We start from the raw sequence: 21,902 nt of genomic DNA, 5'->3' as shown, positions 1-21,902 counted from the left end.
GATCCGATATTTTTCAGTTCTTGAAATAAATCATAATTCCTGCCGATGCGCACCTGAGCCTTAAGTAACATGAGCTCTGGGACTTCCTTTTATGAAACTGTAAACAGTTTCAACAGAAAGTTTATCTGATCTCGTAACATTTTATTTTAACAATAAGGAAAACAGATACTAGTTTGTGAATGCATGCTTCTGTTTTCCTGGTAAACAGTCCTACGGAAGAAAGATGAAATGTTTAAGAAATAAAAAGGCCACTCCAATATGGAAAAACCTTACTCTCTAGTACGTGCAATATATTTTAAAAGCAAATTCCTCGTTCCTGAAAGTATTAGTGGTAGCACGTAGTCGTACCGTCCTATTTGATCATTTAAAATAAGTAGTCCAGGTATCCACGGTTTACAGTAGTAAAAGGAACCATTGTTTATGTTTTTAAGTGACAATTGAGCCTAGTATATTGAAACACTTAAGAGAAACTACTTAGGCATGTTCAATACTATCATCTTTTCACGAAAAGAGTATCTGCGGGCGGTTCGATTCGTATCCAAATGTGGGGGGAAGAGAAAGCTCAGTTATACAGAGGGCTTGTTCTCAACTTAAGCTATCGGTTTCGCTAACATTTTACTTCTCCTCACATATATTCCGTAAAGTAATTTAATTTTTAATTGCTCATTATTTATTGCTGTATTAATTATTATTTTACTTTATTTAGTTTTATTCACAGTTTCAGAGCTTAACATTTGCAGAAAATATTTAAGAGAACACCTGACACTTTTCACCCACTTTAAAGATAACACATGACTATAAAGAAATGCACTCCCAGTATTTCAATGAAAGGGACTAAAGCGTCAACGTTACAGTACAGTGTATGCAAATGGAATTCTGGAGTTTCAATTCTAACATAATTGCATTTCCAAATATCATGATACAACACTATTTTTGTGTCAGCAACGATAATTGCGAGGTAGTACAAGTAGGTGATGGAAAAGTTGGTGACGTCTTTGGGAAACATCGCAGCAAAAGTGACACACCTACAGCCATATGATTATTTACTGTACTGAAAAGCAAAATTTAACATACCATTTAATTAGTTTAAGTGTGGAGGTTTATTTTAAATTAGCTTTTGTTCTTTTAAAGTTGTTAAAGATAAACTGTTCTTTATCTACAAATGGCTAAATAGTTACAATGCAGAAGTTCATAAAATTTAAAATTATTATAGACTAGGTGTACCCGCCCGGCGTTGCCCGTGCATTTAGAAAATGCAGATAAGTGAATAGCGCAGGAATAGTAGTGTAGGACATGTAGACTGTCTCTCTCTCTCTTCCCCCCCCCACAAGCTACAAAAAAGAAATGAATTGTAATTAATCGATTTAATGTATCGTCAAAACAGCAAACTAACGCTAGAATAAAGAAATCAATTGTTACAATCGAACGTTATTTGAAAACAAATAATAATATCAGTGAGTCAAAAAAACCGTGATTAATTAATTATAAATAATTTTTTAAAAATTTTTCTAATTCAAAAATCGAAAATCGGGCTTCGAGGTCTGGTGGCCAGCCCCTTTGTGCTTCCGTATAAAAAATTCCAGGTCCCGGCGTGCGATAGATTTGGCTGGAGAGCTCGGTCAGACAGACAGACAGACACATTACACTTGCTTTTATTATTATAAGATAGTAGAAATTCGCATTTGCCCGAAGCACTTATTTTGAAGACCGTCATTTCAATTAAGCTTCAAATTTCACAATGATGAAAGGCTTCAAGCACTTGCATAAATATTCGATATCTTTTCAAAAATAAATTCAGTTTAGAATTGTAGAACAGTTCAAAACTGCTTGATTCAATGATAAAAAAGTTACATTTTTAGGGATCGACTAATGAAAAAAATTAAGAGCGAAATATGAGACACTTCGCAACTTTACCAGAAAATAAGACAAACAAAACCAAAGAGAACATAATAACGCATATAAATGGATTACAAGGATAATTTAAACATTATTTTCCCATACGATGTGAGGAGAACAACTGAATATCAGATCCTTTCAATGAAATTTTCTTTAAATCCACTTCAAAATTATCCTTTTCTGAAAAATGAACAGCTAACTGATTAAATGTTTTGATGTTATTAATCTGAAGTTTATTAAACTTATTGTATTAATATAATACTATAGTAAGATGTATTGCGAAAATACTAGAGGGGGATTAAGGTTCATAAGTCCTAATAGGGGAGGTTAGGGGTACTATATATTTACAAAGTCTTATCAGGGAGTATGCAGAAAAAATAGGACTGGAAACTATTGCTGTAGATTATGATGCTTACTCTGTTAGCATTTTTGGCATTGATTTATGGAATGATAGTGAAAATTCCATGTTTCATTTTCAGAAAACATCGGTATTAAAACATTTTAATTTCTGAAACAAATTTGAAGGGTCTTTTTCATACTAAACGCTGTCATGTTTTTATTATGAGAGAAAGAAAATGGCAATAGCTGAGAAGTAAATACTGTTGCGTGCGTAAGGGTTCCTAATAGATTGAATGCACAAGTCCGATAAAAAGTTAATAAAATTTATTCTTAGCACAAATATAACAAAACGTTGGATTTTTTCTCAAAGATATTCGTACAATATCATGCAGTAGTTATATTTCAAACTACTAAAACGCTAAATAGAATGCAATCCAAAGCGCAGAGAAAGGTAACCCGATCTCACCGCGAATTCGCTGCAATCAGCAACAACAGTTATCTAAACAACTGAACTGAGATGTTTCTCTCCGGCTTTTTAAAGCTTTTTAATAGGGCACGAGAATGTTCCGGTAATTTCCTTTTCCTCGAGATTTCTGGAAAGCAAAAGAGTAGAATTAAGGTTACAGCTAATATAGTAGTCAATGTAGTAGTAACATAATAGTAACATTTATTCAATTTAAATATAAATTACGAGATATCTATTTATTAAATGTTAAATACGCGTGCTCTTATAATTTTACTTTTTTCTCTCTTAAAATATGATTCGTGCTGCTTTGCACGGGGATATAAAACAATTTTAATTACAACTTTACTAAAAATAGCTAACTAAATACAAAATCCGTAACAATATTTTCTATCAGAAGTCTTTTATTAAAATTTCACGAATTGTCTCCGCACTAACCCATCGTATTAATTTACCTTCAAGTGCGTAGCTAGAACTTTTGCCGCCCGGGGCGATCCATTTGCTGCCCCTCTCAATGCATATCAAAAAATCAAATCCATAAAATGTTAAAACGACATATAGGGAAATAAAAATAAAAGCTCTGCGCTAATTTTTTTAATAAAACTTTCATTGTCAACATTTAAAAAGTTATTTTGCTTGTTTTTTCTATTAGCAAAATCATCGATGGCATTCTTGAAATTTGTTTGCTTCATTACTTCTGCTGTACTTAATAGAATTGATTAAGATTAACAGAAGAATAACTAAACGAATATTACACTATCCATTTGTGCGAATCGAAATAACTTTCTGGCCTACCCAGTATTTCTTGCCAACTCAACATGCTTTCCTTTATCCTTAGTACGTTTTCGCACGTACGAAAAGCAGCAGCAACTAGTGTATTTCAAGAACTAGTCCAAGAAGAGAGCGATTTCTTCCAGATCTTTACAGAGAGATTTATATTCACTTTCCCTATATAAAGTAGGACATTTGCTAAACTTGTTTTCGAAGATGTACGGGTAGCTTTCATTCTTCAGGGCTATTTTAATGTCCCCGAAACTACAAGTAATTAGCCTATTTCACTGAAACGTACAAAATATTCCTTTTTTAAGGGAGGGAATTAGAATAAGTGTTTTAAAATTAATTTTTGCTGGGCGAAAGTTATGTAATATTGTTACCTTTTACTGAGAGCTTTCATTCCCAGTCTGGAAGCCGTCCTGACATTTTAATACATTCCGTTTTAGTTACGTTATTGTTGTAACATTTTGTTTTAAACAAATGTACTAAATAGTACAGAATAATTGTTAGTAATTATAATACCCTTGGTCATAAGTAAAAATAAAATCATGAAGCTGCTAACGAAAACAAATTTCAAATCCAAATTCCCAAACAGAAATTCTATACCCCTACATTTCATCTGTTCTCCCAAATTCGAGATCTTTCCATGTTTAGTGTACAGATACATGCGATAAACTGCTGTCAGTTGGTGATGCTATTTACACTGCGCTTACTATGACAGATTCCGTTCACTTTTACTCCTAATTTGAAGTGGATTAACCTTTTCGCGACGGCGCACCTTTGTTTAAAACGCTCGTGCGGGACGGAAGAGAATCGAAGGCAGTCACCGTACAGGACGGAGGTTTTGCATCGTTAAGCCTAATTTTATAACAAAAATCAGAAAAACAAAAGTTTCGCTTCCAGCATCGTAATTTTTGGTATCATTTTAGATTATTACTTGAGCTCTTATATATGTTAAAATTAGCCCTTAAAACATTTATTTCTTTATTTTACATGGAAATATACTTAAAAAATTGCTTATCTTCCATAATATTTTTCGGAAGAGCTATTCAAATTATTCTAAAGTTTTAATTGATAAAATCCATCAATAAAGTTTAAAATTATTAAAAAGAACACAATAAAGACTATTTACAGTAAGAAGTAACAAAATTTAAAATGAAAACGAGCGTGGTAAATTTCGAAGCACAGAGAAGTATCACCTTGTAACTCTTAGAAAAAGTATCACTTTTTAACTCCTTAGAAAATGAATCAGTACTCTCATTTGCGTTAGCAAATGGTTCACTAACCATACTAGGGTATTCTTCCTCTGATAAATAGCGCCTCCTTCCCGTCATAATAGACTGGAGGTGAGGCTTTCCTAAATAAAAAAAGAAGGAACGGAAATATATCTGAAGGCAATGCAAAACGTAAAAAAACTCCGCACAGTAACCCTAAAAGATCGTACAAAGTAGAGGAAAAAAATAGAATAAAAAAGGAATTGGATATAAATCAGATACGAGAATGTTTTCATTAGCACGCAGCGATTTAAAGAGCCGAGCTGCGTTTGTTTACATTACGATTTCCCCCCTCCCCAGCCACAGCTGACAAGCAAAATACCAAAAACAGCCAGAATATAAATAATCTGAAGGTCAGAATACTAAAACTACGTTCAGTTTAAATGTAATGGACACAGAGTGCCATCTAGTGGCTATTAAAAATTGTTTCAGCTTAAAATGCATATCTGCACTGACCGTTCACTTGGCCAGTTCTGCAGGAGTGCACGGGTGAACCGCCCGGGCCTCACATGCGTCCGTAAGAAATTCATATATGATTCGCCCGTCGCGAAGAGGTTAAGAAAGAATTATACCTTGGATGATTAGATGTTCCAGAGTATGAAAACCCGTTCCAGATTTTAATGCAATTCTTCACTGTAGTACATGTCCCGCAAAATATTCCGAATTCAACATCTAAGTAATGTAATTTTTTTTTTACTGCCAGTCCATAAAGGCATACGAAAACTTTAGGGGGAAGCTATTAATATTGAAATACTTTCAGTAATTAATTAATTTGTACTTCATAGAAATATTTTTTAGTGTAATGTTTCCTAATTTTTCGCTCTTTTTTTCTCACCCCCCCCCCCCCGTTTTTAGGCCATGCTTTTCTGAAAAATTCTTTAATTCCTACAGCAACTTCATTTCCTACTTGGAAAAATGAATAAAGTAATTCAGTTAGCTTAAATTTTGAAAAGATATGGAGGACAGTTTAATAAGAAAAGTTTTACAAGAAAATATTTTGTTCATGAAGAGATACATGAAAAAAAAAAAAAAATATTGAAAAATACCGCATCTCAAAAAACTGTGAAGTGGTTTAAAAAGTCCGATAATGATCTGAGAATAAAAATAAAACTGAAGCGAAATGGACCGAGATTTGTTTTTCCAGCTTTCAGGAATCATATTATTCTAAACCAGAAAATTAATAATTGAATGATGGAACTTGTCAGGAAAAAATACAGCTACGGAAGGCAATTTTCATAGCAAATAACTTGTGGATATCTGAAAAATCTATAACTAAGTTTTGACATGCTTATAGATGCATTATTCACAAAATGCAATGCTGCTGACTCGTGAGAACTTGGTAGTCTTCCCTTAATCCTCTTCCGAGTTACTGATGAGTTTATTAGGAAATATTAATGAAATAAGAAAGACGTATTAAATTAAATATTTGAAATAAATATTACACTACGTAATATACGATACATATTTTTTCCCCTTAAAAGTATAATTTTGCTAAATTATCTTATCCTTTTATTCTGGAATACATTCAGATTTAACTTGGATCCATAGTGCAAATAATTTCGATTTAGGTAAAAAAAATCGTTGAGAACAAACCGAAACTGTACAATTCATCAAAAAATTTAACCAAAGATGCAAAATTCAGTAAAAAAGAGTTAGTTTTTTGAAGCAGTTTTGTACAAAAGCAATCAATAAACACGAAATACAAATGTTTTAAATGTCAACTCTTGTGGAAGTAATTATTTACATATTATTATAGAAATTAAAATTGAGGACAGAAATTCTAGAATTCACCCAAAAAAACGGACTCTCCTGAATGAGTTTTTCAATGAAAAATGAAGAAACGATGTCTTTGAAAGGGAATAAAGTTTATACAAAGAAATTTTATTTTAATTAACTAATGAATTTTTTAAAATTTGAACTCCATGTTAAAAATAAGTAAAATGATGCTGAACGAATAATTTAAGCGTAAGGCTTTATCGAGAAAGCTTTCTGTAACAAAGCTACTCTAATCAACAGTGGAGAGTGAGTAAACTATTAAATACAACTCACAGATTTTGGAAATTGAATTAATTATGCTAGGTTTTCTTCCAAACACATTGCCTTATTCCTCATTTCCTTCTTAATATTATACCTTAAAAACTTTTTGATTCAATATAGTAATATCTATGTGTTCTCTTTCAAATCGTTCGGCCCACCAGCGGCCGAGCGGTTAAGTCGCTGAATATTGGTAGTCCGAGGTTCGAATCCACGAACGGGCTGGCTGCATATGCATTTTCGTGGTTTTCCTCATGTATAATGTGTATGGGAGCCAGTTTCCCTCAGAAAGTCCTTAGGCAATACTTCCTCCCCTTAAGCAAATAGCTCTCGAGGCTTTGGCGTAATCACATCGCACACTTTAAAAATCGTTCATTGTTTTTTCATTAAAGATCCTATCATTCTTCCGGGCTCTTCAACGCATTACTAATTAAAGTGAAAAATCTGTTTGGAGAATGTGCTTATGGCACTCTAGCCATTGCTCTCAGTAGTAAATTTCGCTTTGCTTCACTTAATAACAGCAAATTCAATTACATTTCAGGAAGCATTTTATTTGTTCTAATTTTTTCCTGTTAGCGTTTGTAATTTTTAGCGTGTCCAATTGACACGCTAAAAATTAGTTTGAATTTCCACTTCAGTAAAAGAAGTCCGTTTTACCAACACTGTACTGACCTGTGGTTTAGAATTTCATAAATAAACAAGTGTTTAATTTACCATATTTTAAATCATAAACAGAAAATAAAATTAAACATCACACATTCAGAAATTTCTTCTGTAAAATTACAAGTACTGACTGATAGTGATATCGTTTACGCCCCGTTGTTGATTAGTTTGCCAGATTTTGATTTGGCGTCAACAGTATAAAACTGAACTTTATATCATATCCCTTGGAAAGAACCTCTGTAAAAAGCTTATTATTATGAGGTGAAAAACTTCTTAATATTACACGTGTATGCTTAAGACGGTTTGGATTTCAGTTTACTATCGGCAGTAAAGGCAACTTTCATTTGTTTTTATTGTTACTTTACTTCTTTGGTTCTCTCTCTTACTTATGCTCATTTGTCTGACTGTAACATCATCCCAAGCCCACGAAATTTACTTCTTTGGTAATTTAACTAAGTTATGGATAACATTATGGGGATGCTTCGTTTTTTCCATCTTTCCCATCCACTAACAAAATCTGGTTTTCACTAATAAACTCTTCTGATGAATATTTTCTCTGCTGTTCTTTAGGTTCATAAGAACACGAAATTACAATTTTTAGAACATGTTTAAATTGTTTGTTTTTTATGTTTTTAGTACGTTTAGATTTTAATATGTTTAGATTTTTAGAAGTATGCTTTTTGAAGTAAATGTTACAATTCTGAATCGCTTACTTGTATTTTTTTAAAATACTGATACTCATATCTGATCTTTAAAAAAATGTTCCTTGTAGTTAGCTAATAAAAAAAATCCAATTACAATTATAGTAATTAATTAAAAATCAGTTGCAATTAGAACAAACTTTGCCTTCATCCCTGACGACTAATTTTGCCTGTGCCTGTTGCTGCAGATTATTCTTAAAAAAATTTCATTTAAAAATAATCATGTTGATCATTCGACTAAAGTAGTACTCTGCTAAAGGATAAAACTTAGAACTTAACGAGATTCTAAGTGTGTGCAGAAGAGCTGAACAGAAGATTTTGTAACTCCTAAAATGAGAGTGCTAAAAATCACACTCAACAGTACAATTCAAGTATTTGGAATTTGGCTTATTAGCCAGAGAAGGAAAACTGCCGTGTTTACTTCACATTTAAATTCCAAAATAATTCCTGAAATAAATACTGTAGGCCTATTAGTTTCAGAACTGATTCACAGAAATACATTATACAGAATATAAAATCATGTGTTTAAAAAAAAAAAAAAAAAAAAAAAAAAAATTCTTCAAATTATTAAAGGCAAACGAAAAGCAGGCATAAATTTGTTATTACATTATTTCCTCATAATTTAAAGCCTTATGCAGACTTTTGAACTTATTTAATAAAGAAAAGACTTAATTTTTAATACGTAATAGAAAACCTTTTCACTGGTTGGCACAACGCTTGCGACAAATATTTTCTTCAAGTGAGGTGGCAACAATTTCTATTTTGCAAAACTACGAAATCTACAAAGTAATAGCAATAGCACCGTAAAGAATGCCGTATATGAAATAAAATCGGTACTTATGTATAAATGCAATCGCATTTGTGCAGTTAAGAGATTTTTTGCTGCAGTTAGGAGATTTCCTTTCTGATGGAAACTTCGTGGTGAAGAATGTATTCAAAGGCAATTCTTTTAAGATTCTGTAGCAAAATACTGTTATTCCTACAAAAAGTCACATTTCCTTCCCCAGTTCTTCCTTTCTTCCCACACTTTCTTCCAATATAAGCAAATCCCATAAGCGCAGCCCAGCAGCGGCCGAAAAGTAAAATCGCTGAACGCTGGTAGTTAGGTTCCAGGTAAACGGGCGGCTGGCATGGTTGGTTTTCATGGTTTTGCATGTGTAACTTGGATATGAGCCAATTTCCTTTAGAAAGTCCCCCAAGAATGCATTTCTTCGCCCTTAGGTAGATAACCCTTGCTTACTTTGCCATAATTCAATAAACCAGCCCATACGCACATATTTTTAAATTTTAATACGAAAAATATCCAGATTTGTCTATAAAAATCAGCGGAACTTGGAATATAATAAAAAGGAAGCATATGAAAAATAGCAGCGTTATTTATTATAACTGAAGAACTGTTTCGCGCATGGCTGTCAGAAGTTTTGCATTTTGAAAATTTGGCGATTTCGACTAAAGTGGTTGTGTTAATTGGTAAAATCCATATGATAATTGTTTTTTTAATTATTTGAATCGTGAATATCGACGATGAATATGGAGTGCAGATCTCGAATTATCACTGAATATCTTCATATTCGTCCCCAACTGAAACCCTGCATCATAAATTGTTACGACTAGGACAGTAAATTTTGAATGCAAAATAAAAATATTTCTGAGTAAGTTAAAGTAAGTATAGTTACTTCCAGTTTATAATAATTTATAATTTTATAAGCTTTTTTGGCGAACAACTAAATTTATAAACTCAAAAAATGCAGCTCGCTCCCTCTTTAATCTTTAAGCATTGCTTCAAAACAAAGTTATTTTCAATAACAATTTATTATTAGTCTTTCCTTTTACTAGTTGCAGTCTGGCAAACTAATCTGTAAATGTTGCAATGTTTGTTTACTAGAGATAGTGCTATACGTTGTAAGGATTGTTCAACTGTTTATTTCTCAGGAATAGCTGAAATGTGCTTGATAGGCATTTTATTCAAGATAAGTTCGAGATCAAAATACATCATATAGTTTTCATAAATCAGATTAAGTTGGTAAAGAAAATAAACCCTTCAGAAATAAAATAATACGATACTTAAAAACGAAATGCTGTCTTATGCTAAAAGTGGTATCTGGATTTGGAACAAGAAATAACTTGCATCACTAAGGAACAAAGGAAAAAAAAAAATTCCCATCAGTTTTTCATACACAAAGATGTTAATGGCATTCTTCTAGAATATGTTTGTTGTGACCAAAAATGAGGATGCTCAAACCAGTTTAATGGACCTATCTGATTCATAAGCATCAGTTCTTTCTCTGAAGAGCTACAGAATTCTTGTCTGTCTAAATATTTAAAATTCGTCTGAAATAATTATCCCAACTTAAATTTTTATTTATTTACCCGTTTTTTGCTTCCTTTTCTTTTCCTTACATTCTTTTATTTATAATGTACATCTTAACTTAAAACTTACATCTGCGTGCGTTATGATAGATTTAGGAGAAATAATAATAATTAATAAATAAAAATTATATTAATGAAAATTAGAAAACATCAGATTACAATCTTTTGAAGAATTTGTTATTAAAGTTTCAAAAAATTTAAAGCACATCTTTCAAATTTAAAAACTATAAAAGTGATAACATTTAAAAGAAACGGCGATTTGATTTACGTACGCAGATTTTAATCCAACACCTCAGTTTTCCTCAGTTTTAAACTGAGGATTGATCCTGTAAGTTTTAAAATCAAATGAACTACTGGTGTTTCGCGATTACAGCTTAAAATAGTACCATATAAAATGCTGGCACTCGCAGACTGAGAGCACAACGGCAGCTTTTCGCAAGAGTGGGCTTTTTCCCGCCTATGGACTAAAAATGTTTGGTCCCTCTTAAATATGCTATCCGGTGAAGCCGCACAAGTTGCATCGGTTTTGACACGGGCCCTGTTTACAGTAACTAGGAAAACCTACCTAAAATCTGGCGGGGTAAAAGAACCTTTCATTCTTGAGTTCTTATTCCTATTTCCAGCTATGGTAAATTAACCTGAAACTCTCTTGAATGGATATAAATATAAATTTCCAGAAAACTAAGCCTCAAAGATCAGATAGTATGGAAAAGCAAGCGTTTCAAAGGTCTGTGTAATTCTCGTTCAAGTTTAGATCAATTATACTTGTATATCTTCATAACAGCTTTCGTATTTAACCTCTCATTTATTATGGAAGCTATAAGTTATACATAGAAACAGAAAATTCTTGTTGCCTGAATAATGGGATTTATATTTTCGAGGAAAATTTCTCGTACCACTTAAACTATTTTTCAAGGTGCGGATTCTTTCATTTAAACATTTAGACATCATTTATTCGTTATCACATACTTAACGTGATCGTGGGAAGTCCTGGGGTAAATTATTCTCGAACCAGTGGGCGCTTCTGTCTTCAGAACACAACCCGAGATTTTATCATATTCTTGTCACTTTTGTATTATAATTTGTAGCATGAATGTATTAGGATATTATTAAAATATAATTAAACTGTATTGAAAAGAAGCTAGCTTTTTTTTTTTTTTTTTTTTTTTTTTTTTTCAGAGAAGAGTTTATTGCGCTAGCAACTTCAAGTCAAAAATAAAATAATTCGCCATTGCTTTTCGTGATAATGGAGAATAAAATGCTCTGATATTTTATTCTACGCCTTCACACTAAAATGATATATTTTCAGTGTGCTTTTTAGCTCAAAAGGGCTATCAATTTCAAAACGGCATTTTGCGTTGAATCAGTTTAAACCTCTGAATCACTTTTCAGATTGTTGCCACCAAATATTTTCTCCCTGTATTATATTTAAAGAAACTAAATAATGAAGAATCTACATGAATGTATGTATGTTTCTCGCATTGTAAACAAACAACGGGTCTATGGTAATCAAATTTTGAATGACGTAGTCCTCCCCGCGAACAAGGGCACCTGGAAGCCCGAATTTGGAATTTGTTTTATTGTCTATTTCATATTTTGTGATAACGAATTTGTGATTAAAAAATTCAACAGTTTCAATGCGAACATTGGCAACACTGTAGGAAATAAAACAGTTTTATCTCCAGTTCGCGAGACTTTCTATCAGAAATTTTAAAGATATGCTGCTTTTAAATATTTTTAGCACAATGTGGTGTTAGCCTAAATGCTCTCGAAACGTGTATATGTCTGTAAATGGGGGGGGGGGAAGCCGTTTGAGCGTAATATAAAATCTTTTTTTTTTTTTTTTTCTTTACTTAGTTTCGTTCTATTTTTATAAACATGGAAACAGGAAGCACAGGCCAAAATTCTTGATGCCCTAACTAATGTGATTAATATTTTAGAGATAAATTTCTTCTATCACCAGGCCCGGAGCTAAGTATTTTCCTGCCCGGTGTAATCTCTGCATGTCCTAAATTTTTCTGCCGCGTGCCGCTATAAATTCCAATTTTTAGCGCCTTTCCTAAAAATTCTGAAAATTATTCTGCTCAGTGGTTCTCTTTGTTCTATATATTTTGTGGCTTAGTGCGGTCGCACAGGCTATGGCGCAGGCCCAGAATATTTTTCAGTGTGGAATTTCATTTATTTAAACATTATGCATTTATCATTTTTTTTTCTCTGTTTCATGTGGTTGAGTACGTCCTGGGATAAATTGCCAGCAAATACATGGGCGTTTCTATATATGCTACCAATAGAAGCACAGAGGGTAAAAAGAAGCATCTCTATAAATATTACTAATATCGTAATGAATAGAAAGTATCAAGTGAGTGAATTATCGTTTGTATTTCATTATTATACTTAAAAAGTAGTAAAATTCAATAACGGTAATCCCTCTTCACATACACACTCTAAGCACAAAATGATTTGGGATATCTGAAACGGGATATTTGAAATAAATTCAAAACAAAGACAAATGGAATTTTCCGGGAAAACTGCAAATGGAGAGAAACCTTATTCCATAGTGATGAAATAGTTATGAATTACATCCAGAATTACATCCATCTATAGTTATGAATTACATCCAGAATTATCTTCAGATTCTATTAATATAATAATAAAAAAATGATTACTACTAGAATAACATTTACCATTTTTGTCACATGAATAGATTTTCAAAGCACTTCGATAATTTTCAAGGTCTAAGATAAGATGATATCATTATCATAACCGTAAAATCAACACTCGAAAGTTAAGGGACACCAGCTTTCCCTTTCCTATTCAGACGAACAATAATCGCTACAAAGAATAAACAAGGAAATCGTATACAATGGGAGGAACTTAAAATCTCACCATATGGTTTCTGACGTCACTACTGACATCATATGTGCTGATGTTAGATGTCCAATCGCGGAGTTCGCCCAGATGGCACTATAAACGCCGGTTGTGGTCAGCATATTTGGCTGTTTATCGCTACAATAAAAGTTACACAAGCTAATCTCATTCCTATTCGCTATAGCAGTCTTAAGCAGGAAGCGGTAAGGAATTTCAAGGCCACGTAAAAATGACCATTCCTTTCGTGCTTATTCTTAGACGAGAACTAGATTATATTCAGATTTTCTTCAATGATTCTGTAAATTCATTGTAATTTAGATATAAATCTCAGAATTTTTCCGCTTTTCAGTAATGTCATATCAGTTTCGTTTTCTTGTTCAAAAAAGTATCGAAACCACAAGATATATGAATTTGAAATTTTATAACTGATAGTCCACATAGGTACAGGAATGCATTGGCAGTCTAAAAAGTACTGCTATATACAACTAAAATCGGGATTTATATAAAAACCCTTCCATTTGATTTTTAGCCCAAAAGAGCATGCCGAATGGGCCCGAAAATCTGGAAACGAATTTTGGCGACATATCATTTTAAATGTTGAATCCCTTTTCAGATTGTTGCCAAGAGATACTATCGCCTCGTATTACTTTTAAAGAAATTAAATAATGAAGAATCGGCATTAATGTAGGTATGTTTCTCGCACTGTGATAAAGCGACCTATCCAAGGCCATCAAATTTTGAATAACGTAGTCCTCCTCCCGAATATATGCATCTGGAAGCCCGAATTTTGAATTTCGAATTTTATATTTCATATTTCGTAAAACTTTTATGAATTTTTAACAAAGGTCGATGATCTGAAAGTAAGCAGTGTTAACACTGCGTGGATTAAAATAATATCTCATCTCCAGCGCGTGAGACTGTATATCGGAAATTCTAAAGGTATGCGGTTTTTAAATATTTTGTGATTTTGCTATTCAGCTCAGTTTTATATGGTCAAGTGCGAAGAACATAAAATTTATAAATTTAACACACGAAAACGTTAATAATAAAAAGAAAAAAAAAAATTTTTGTAAACCATCTTCCTAAGAAAACTATACATTGCTATGATAAGCTGAGAAAAGACTGAAAAATCTATGTCAGCACTTAACCCTTCAGCGGGAATTTTAATCACATGCTACTTTAAAAATTTTTATAATTTTGCTGTTGAATTGCATATGGTAAGTTCGTAGAAAATTATGCTTAATAGTAAAGTTGAAAAGACAAAAGGAAATGCATTAGCAGGCGTGAATGCAACAGCAGTCTAGTAGAAAGCGAGCTCAGCGAGAGGCACAAAAAAACTTTAACAAGCTCTTTTGGGATACCAAAATTCGAACCCTTTCAGATTTCTTTTTTATTATATTACTTTTTTTTAACTTCCTTATTAATTGCTTTAAATATACATCTTTGCATTACATCATCGATTTTATTTAGAATCACAGCATGATTGATAGTGTTTTTAATCTTTCGGCGGAGCAGAAAAATATTTTCGATGTTCTGTCAGTTAGGCCTATTGTAAATGTGAATTGACGTAATCTATATTTTGTTAAAACGGGTATTTGAATCCCTCGAACTGGTTAGCACTGTATTTGAATCCCTCGAACTGTTTTTCGTGGTTTTCTCCGTGTGTAATGTATATGAGCCGGTTTCCCTTAGAAAGTCCTCCATGAAGGTATCCCCCCTTAAGCAGATAGCCCTCGAGACTTTGCTATAATCACTTAAACCAAACTAAAAACGGGGATACTGATAGCTTCGTGTGAAGCGTGTAGATATATACTAATTTAATTAGGCTTGTTTAATTTTAATTAAATACGCCAAATCACATGAGAGCTATATGTTTTAAATATATTCAAGAATCTAAACATGGTTGTATATAATTTTAAATTCTCCAGTGATTTTTCAGTCTATTTTGTAATTCTTTTTAAAACGAACTTTCTTTACATGCAAGAAAAAGAAAATTTTAAAACAAATGATTCTATGTGCCATATGACGTTTGAAACATTCTTTAGTAATTACAGTAATGCTGTATATATTTAAATTATATCAGTTATATATATATATTAAAATTTTTTAAAAAATCTAATTTATTAAAAATGGCGTTTATTATTGCTTTTATTTCTCTCAGTTTATTAAGCAACAAATTACAACAGATTAAGTGTGAGGCCACAGGAAAAATAAAGATTTTCTGCTGCACTTAATAAGGCGAGGGGAGCAGAAACGTATTCTAACCGGTAACAAAATTTTTAGGAAGACTTTGTTGAGGACTTTTCTAATGTCAAACATCTCAATCATCTTTCTAACGTCAAATAGACCGCAAGATTTAAGAATTTAAATTTTGAAGGTGATTCACAGTTCGCAAACGGGTGTTTCGTGTGCACAAACGTAATTATAAACTAACAAATTTTATGGATTTTGAATAATCACATGCTTAGTTATAAAAGAATCATGTCAAGGAGTTTTGAAGTAAAGTTTTTAACCCATCCGGACGCAGGGAGGGGACACCTTTCGGATGTTCGCTGGTCTGAGTTTGCGATAAAATCCATTCACGAAATGCAGGTTCTGTTATCAGTTGACGATTTTAGGACTTTTCATTCATTATTATAAAATGATTTGTTCAGTCTAACATAATCATTTAGAAAAGTCATTTTACTTGAACTTCATTAACAATATTTTGCAACAAATGTTATTTTATACCATAAAAATGCTTAAAAAAAATCTGAAAACTTTAAGATTCATTTATTAAATATCACGTTCTTTCTCACTTAAAACACATAAAATTCAATTCAATAGCAACATTACAAAATATTTAAAAGCAGCAAATCTTTAGAATTTCCGATACACAGTCTCGCGTGCTGGAGATAATTTTTTTTCGCGTACAGTGTTGCTACTGCTCGCTTTGAAATATTTGAGTTTGTTAATCAAAAATTCCTTAAAGTTTTACAAAACTTTAAATAGATAATAAAAGAAATTAAAAATTCGGGCTTCCGAGTGCTTAAGCTCGGTTGGAAGACTACGTTATTCGAAATTTGATGACTCTAGGTACCGTTGTTTCTTCACAATGCGAGAAACATTAATGCAGATTATTCATTATTTAGCTTCTTTAAATATAATACATAGCTATAATATTTGGTGGCAAGAGTTTGAAAAGCGAATCGACGCAAAATGCCGTTTTGAAATTAATAGTCCTTGTGGGCTAACGCCCTTTGAGTTAAAAATTAATCTGATAAATAAATCAATTTCTTAACCCTTGGTTGAATTTAAAATTTCCAACTCAGCAATTTTGGGTACGTTATTTATGCTTTCGGAATGAAAGCAAATGGTTTCAACGGAAATTTGTAGTAACAGAGTGTAGCTTTCAAGCTTCCCGCATTTTGACAGTTTCCTGTTTATATCATTTTAGGTCAAAAATAAAATGCCTGCATTTTATTTTGAAGCAGAACTGAAATTCTTTAAAGTTATTCAAAAGAAATTTTAATTTAATAAATTAGTAACAGCTGTTTGATTCTTTTTCATGAAGAAAACTCAAATACTTGTGTTTTTCCATATTAAATTTTTTTATAATTTTGGTACCTTTTACTTTTGGCAATATGTTAAATAGTACTTAACTTTCCCTGAATATTTCTGAAAGGGAATTAAAATTTTTTTTAATATTATTTAAAACTTGTAACTGAGTTATTATAAAATGTAAGGGAATAATTCTTTTTTTTTCTACCCTTAATTTCAACAATACATATCCTAAAACTCTTCTTTATTACTTCCTTAAGTACCCATCTCATAGATTTATTCACAGTAATAATTAGATTCACATATAATAATTAGATTTATTCACAGTAACTTTCACAGGAGTTTATGAATGAATAAATCCTTCATCTCAAAAGCATTTATAAATATTTTAATAAATATTTACGTACTTTGTTAAAGGCAGATATATGTTTTTACAAGTATATGCATAAATACCCATACATATTTCATTATTTTTCATTTTCGGCATGACGAAATCTTTAATTTCTGTGCGTTCACTATATTTTTCGAGTAAAATAATTTACAATAATTTTGCATATACCCGAAATTTTTATATAAAAATATGTATGAATGTAATTTGAATGGAAATTATATGCATTATTTTTAAGACCCACGCATAGGTCAGTTTTTCTTCGAAATTCCTCCTCGATGACATCTCTCCCTTTAAGCAGATAACCCTTGCATGCCTTATTCTATTTAATAAAAACTTGACCCATGTGCCTAATTAAAACACTTTTAAGATGCATAATTTTATACTTACATTTAGCTATCAAGTTTCAAACTTTTGACTTAAAACACTTTTTAGGATACATGCATTATCAAATTCAAATCTTCTTGCAAATATATTTTGGCAGAGTGCCCAATACCCTTTTTAGCGATTTTATGCAGTTTAATAATTCTGTGATAATACAATAAATAATAACTATCCATTCCACATTTTAACATTAACCGCATTGTCATCAGATCGCAATCTTTATTGCTTTAGTCTACAAAGTATTGATTCATTCTCCGAATTCGCAAATGTATCCTCCTTCTGTTCCACACATTTGTGTAAAACAGTACATAATTTTACACAAATATGTGGTTACAAATCAAGAAAAAGTTAACTTATTCGCACATATGTGTGTATATTTATTTATTTTGAGAGGATTGTAGCATTTGGTGGTGATTTTATTTTTTTAATTAACCCAAATAAGTAAAATGTGTAAGCCCAAAGTGATTATTTTTTAGTTATATAAAAATAAAAGGATGAGTTTAAAAATGAGAAACTATGAAGCGTCTCCTCTGAAAATTTTTAAAAAGTACATGTTACAATAATATGTGGATGACCAAAAATAAATAAATAAATAAATAAATAAAATAAAATATTTAAAAGATTTTGGCGTTTGGAACATAAAATGAAAGTAGCGAATACTCTTCTTTATAACATTTTTGCTAAAATCTGTATTTTTGTAGTTCAACAGCTTAGAATTTTATAAAACAAATTCATAATCAAAATCGCTGTTGTTGGTTATCGAAAAATAACCAAGATATGAATTTTTGCGTAAATGTCACTAAACTATACAAATTGCTATTATCCATCCCACTATGAAAGCTTCTTTTATGCGTTAAGTGTCCCGTTTTTCGATTTGTATGGAACTGTCGTGTGTCGAAATACTATCAGCGCGCTCTCAAGCAAAAGATTCTTTGTCTCAAGCGAGCTTCTGAAGGTAAACAAAAAACACCCCATCTGACGAGCGCCTGGCCCCAGCCACCACCCCTGTTCTTATTGGTTGCCGTTTATGACGTCATGCTGAAAAGATTCCATTATCTGTTTCGTTTGAGTTATGACAAAGGGAACTTATAACTACTTTGGATTTGGTTATGTCCTGTGTTAATGTGAATTTGTACAATGTAACAGAATATTTGCAATTAAAACGAACCTAACAATATAAGAAAATATGTCGGCACTTTTTATATAAATTGTTAATGCTATTTCTTGACATTGCTTCGTCAGCAATGTCAAGAAATAGAACTTAACTCTTACTGTGTAAATAATGTCTGCCACAGTTTTCATGAATTAGCCGTTTATTTTGCAGAAAAGTGTTTTTTAAAGTGATATAAATGTAAAAGCTAGTTATTGCTTTATAAAAATTAATTGTTTGTTAACTAAATAACCTTCCTTTCATTTATTGTTTGTTATATAGAGATTGTTTGGTATTAAAATTGCTCGTAGTCAGATTAATTTTTTTCTTTCTAATTCTATGCATTAATTTCTCTTCATTTATGGTTAAAAATAAGATAAAGTGATAAGATATTTTTAAAGCACTAATAATATCGTTTATTTGACTTTGTCAATTGGAGTTATCCTGCTTTTTTTATGCATTATTGTTTTGCTTCTTAACTTTTATATCTTATAAAAAGTGTTATTGTAAAAGTGTTTTATACTTATAAAAAGTGATCACTTTTTATCTTAAGTCACTTTTTATCTTATAAAAAATCTGATGTGTACACCACATGACTTCCTTGTACGGAATATTAAATTAAACGCTTTTTTCTTGCATTTTATTTAAGCTTATTAGATTGAATTAAACCTACTTCGCCGACAGCGCATAAGCCACCAGAGAATAAATGCATTCTTTAAAATTCACTTTGTTTACCATAGCGACACTCTGGCGCTAGGTTTAATACCCCTTTCTCATGTCGATTTTTAATAACAGATGGCGCTACGAACGTTGAGCGATAAAGACTCAAATCTGTAAGACTACCTACAGCCTGGTTACTATGGCAACGACGCTTCCTTCCTCTGTACTTGTTTGGCGGGAAAGTGAGTAAGCCATAAAACACATCCCCTCAGTTGAACAAAAGACCTGCTGTCATTTCTTCCGTCTGTGACTCAGACTGCAGGGTATGTTTTGAACAGGAATAGAACTTTTTCACCTTTGTGTTGAATGAAAGATATCTGTGAGATACGTGCAGCAGTCGCTATTTCTTTTCGCAAAATTTGTTCATCACGCTTTTCAATGTTGCGTAATGTTTCATAATTTGCCGTTATTTTGCGGAAGAAAACAAATTTCATCGCGACATAAAAATTATATATAAATGATTTTATACTTGATGATATGTGTATACATATATAGCACGCACATAATATTCCATTTACTCATCCATCCATAATATTTCATAAATTACCATCCATAATATTTCATAAATTACCATCCATAATATTCCATAAATATGTGTTAGCACTTTCCAGAGCTTTATATATATTTTTTACTTGTATTATAAAATCGTATAACACTCCTAACTATTATTTTTTTACTTCAAAAGTGGATAAATCATTATCAAATTTTTCTAGTACACGGAGAAATGGTCTATGTATCCACACACATAAACGTAGTAAAAGATACTATTGTTGATTGAATATCTTTTGGCAGCAATATCAAGATGCAACGAAAATTCGAAATCAATTAATAACATGCATTTTATTACAAAAACACTAGCAGGACGTATTATTTGCACAAAAAACTTAGTGTGGAAATAATTTGCGGCACATTATCTGAGATCCGCTTTGAATGAATACATAAAGTGTTATAATGAACAATCAGTTTTAATATTTCACTTGATACTGAAATGCATAAAATCAAATTGCGTTTCTATGTTTCAGGTTTATAAAATACAGCTGATAATTGAAGGGGTATCAGGTTTATAAAGTACAAGCTGATAATACATGATAAGGGAGAAGAAATTCCTAAATTACAAAATTGAATATTATATTTTAATAAAGTAAAATGATACATATTATAGATACATCCTAAAAAACGATAATATATATATATATTGTATATCGTTGTATACCGTATATATATATTATGTATTTATATGTATATCTACTCTTTTCCGGATGTAACTGTAATTACGTACTGTGCTGGTTTATCATCTTCCTGTAGCGATGCATTTGGATTTGCTGTGTATGAATCTGTTTCATTGAACAGGAACAAATAGGAAACAGAATATTGAAAATTGAATTTTTTTAAAGCATTAGTAATTTATATATATTAGATTGACTAAAAAGAGTATATTCATGCATAACGTATAAATATGCGAAGTGAATACTTTTTGGCAATCACCTTTCTAGGATGATCATTTTTAAAAATAACCAGTACTGTTGATAAAATAAACACCGGTACGATCTATCTGCCTAAGGGAAAGGATGCCTTCGTGGAAGACTTTCTAAGGGAAATTGGCTCCTAGACACGTTACACAGGGTAAAACCACGAAAGCGCAACCAGTCCCTTCGCGGGATTCGAAACTCGGACCGAAATACTGGTGTTCAGCTACTTTACAGCTTCGTGCCTCATTTCAGAGCGGATTCGCTATATATGAAACAGAGTAATGTGCTGTTACCGTATTTAGCAGCCTGCCTTTTTCCTTGACCTACCATAAAAAAATAAAATAGCAAAATTATAACAGCGTCTCTAAAAAGATGCTTTGCTATATTCTCATTAAATCTTTATCATTCTGCGCTACTAAAAACGAAGTACGATTATTTCAAATTCAAAATTTTATAACATTACTTTACAGAAAGCGATCTCATGTCTTCTAAAAATAAAACCCAACATCTGTTTCTACTCAAGCGCTTACTTTCTAGACAAAGTAATTTCAGTGTAACGTACGTTCAGTTTTATCTAACTTTGAACGGAAAAAAAAAAAAAAAAAAAAAAAAAAAAAAACTATGTACATAACAGGCAAAGATATTAACAGCACATAAATTTAATCAATTATATTGGATTACCAGAGGAGAAAAAAATAATTCGATGAGATAACTCTCTGAGAATTCATAAACGCTAAATTAAGAATAAATTTTATAAAATGTTTACTAATGAATACATGTATTTGCATAGTAAGTTTCCTTTTTTAAAAAATTTTTCATCTTTATCACGTTTATCGGAGTGTCGTATTTAACTTCACAATTATGCTCCG

The 21,902-nt window shown here is 31.6% G+C and overlaps 1 protein-coding gene across 1 annotated transcript in view; it reads right to left on the bottom strand.

Moving 5' to 3' along the window:
* The window catches only part of LOC118179747 (ATP-dependent RNA helicase DDX19A-like), a 119,278-nt gene extending 105,924 nt beyond the window's left edge, over positions 1 to 13,354 (bottom strand). Inside the window, exon 1 of the mRNA XM_085822429.1 lies at positions 13,199 to 13,354. The gene's annotated coding sequence lies outside the window, so the exon portion shown is untranslated. The remainder of the gene's footprint in view (positions 1 to 13,198) is intronic.
* Between the last annotated feature and the right edge of the window lie 8,548 nt (positions 13,355 to 21,902).

Source organism: Stegodyphus dumicola, chromosome 8, assembly GCF_044657685.1.
Source record: "Stegodyphus dumicola isolate Sdum_Otavi_A_Nest chromosome 8, ASM4465768v1".
Classification (NCBI taxonomy): domain Eukaryota; kingdom Metazoa; phylum Arthropoda; class Arachnida; order Araneae; family Eresidae; genus Stegodyphus; species Stegodyphus dumicola.
Note: the sequence above shows the minus strand (reverse complement) of the source record. Positions and strands in the feature narration are given on the sequence as shown.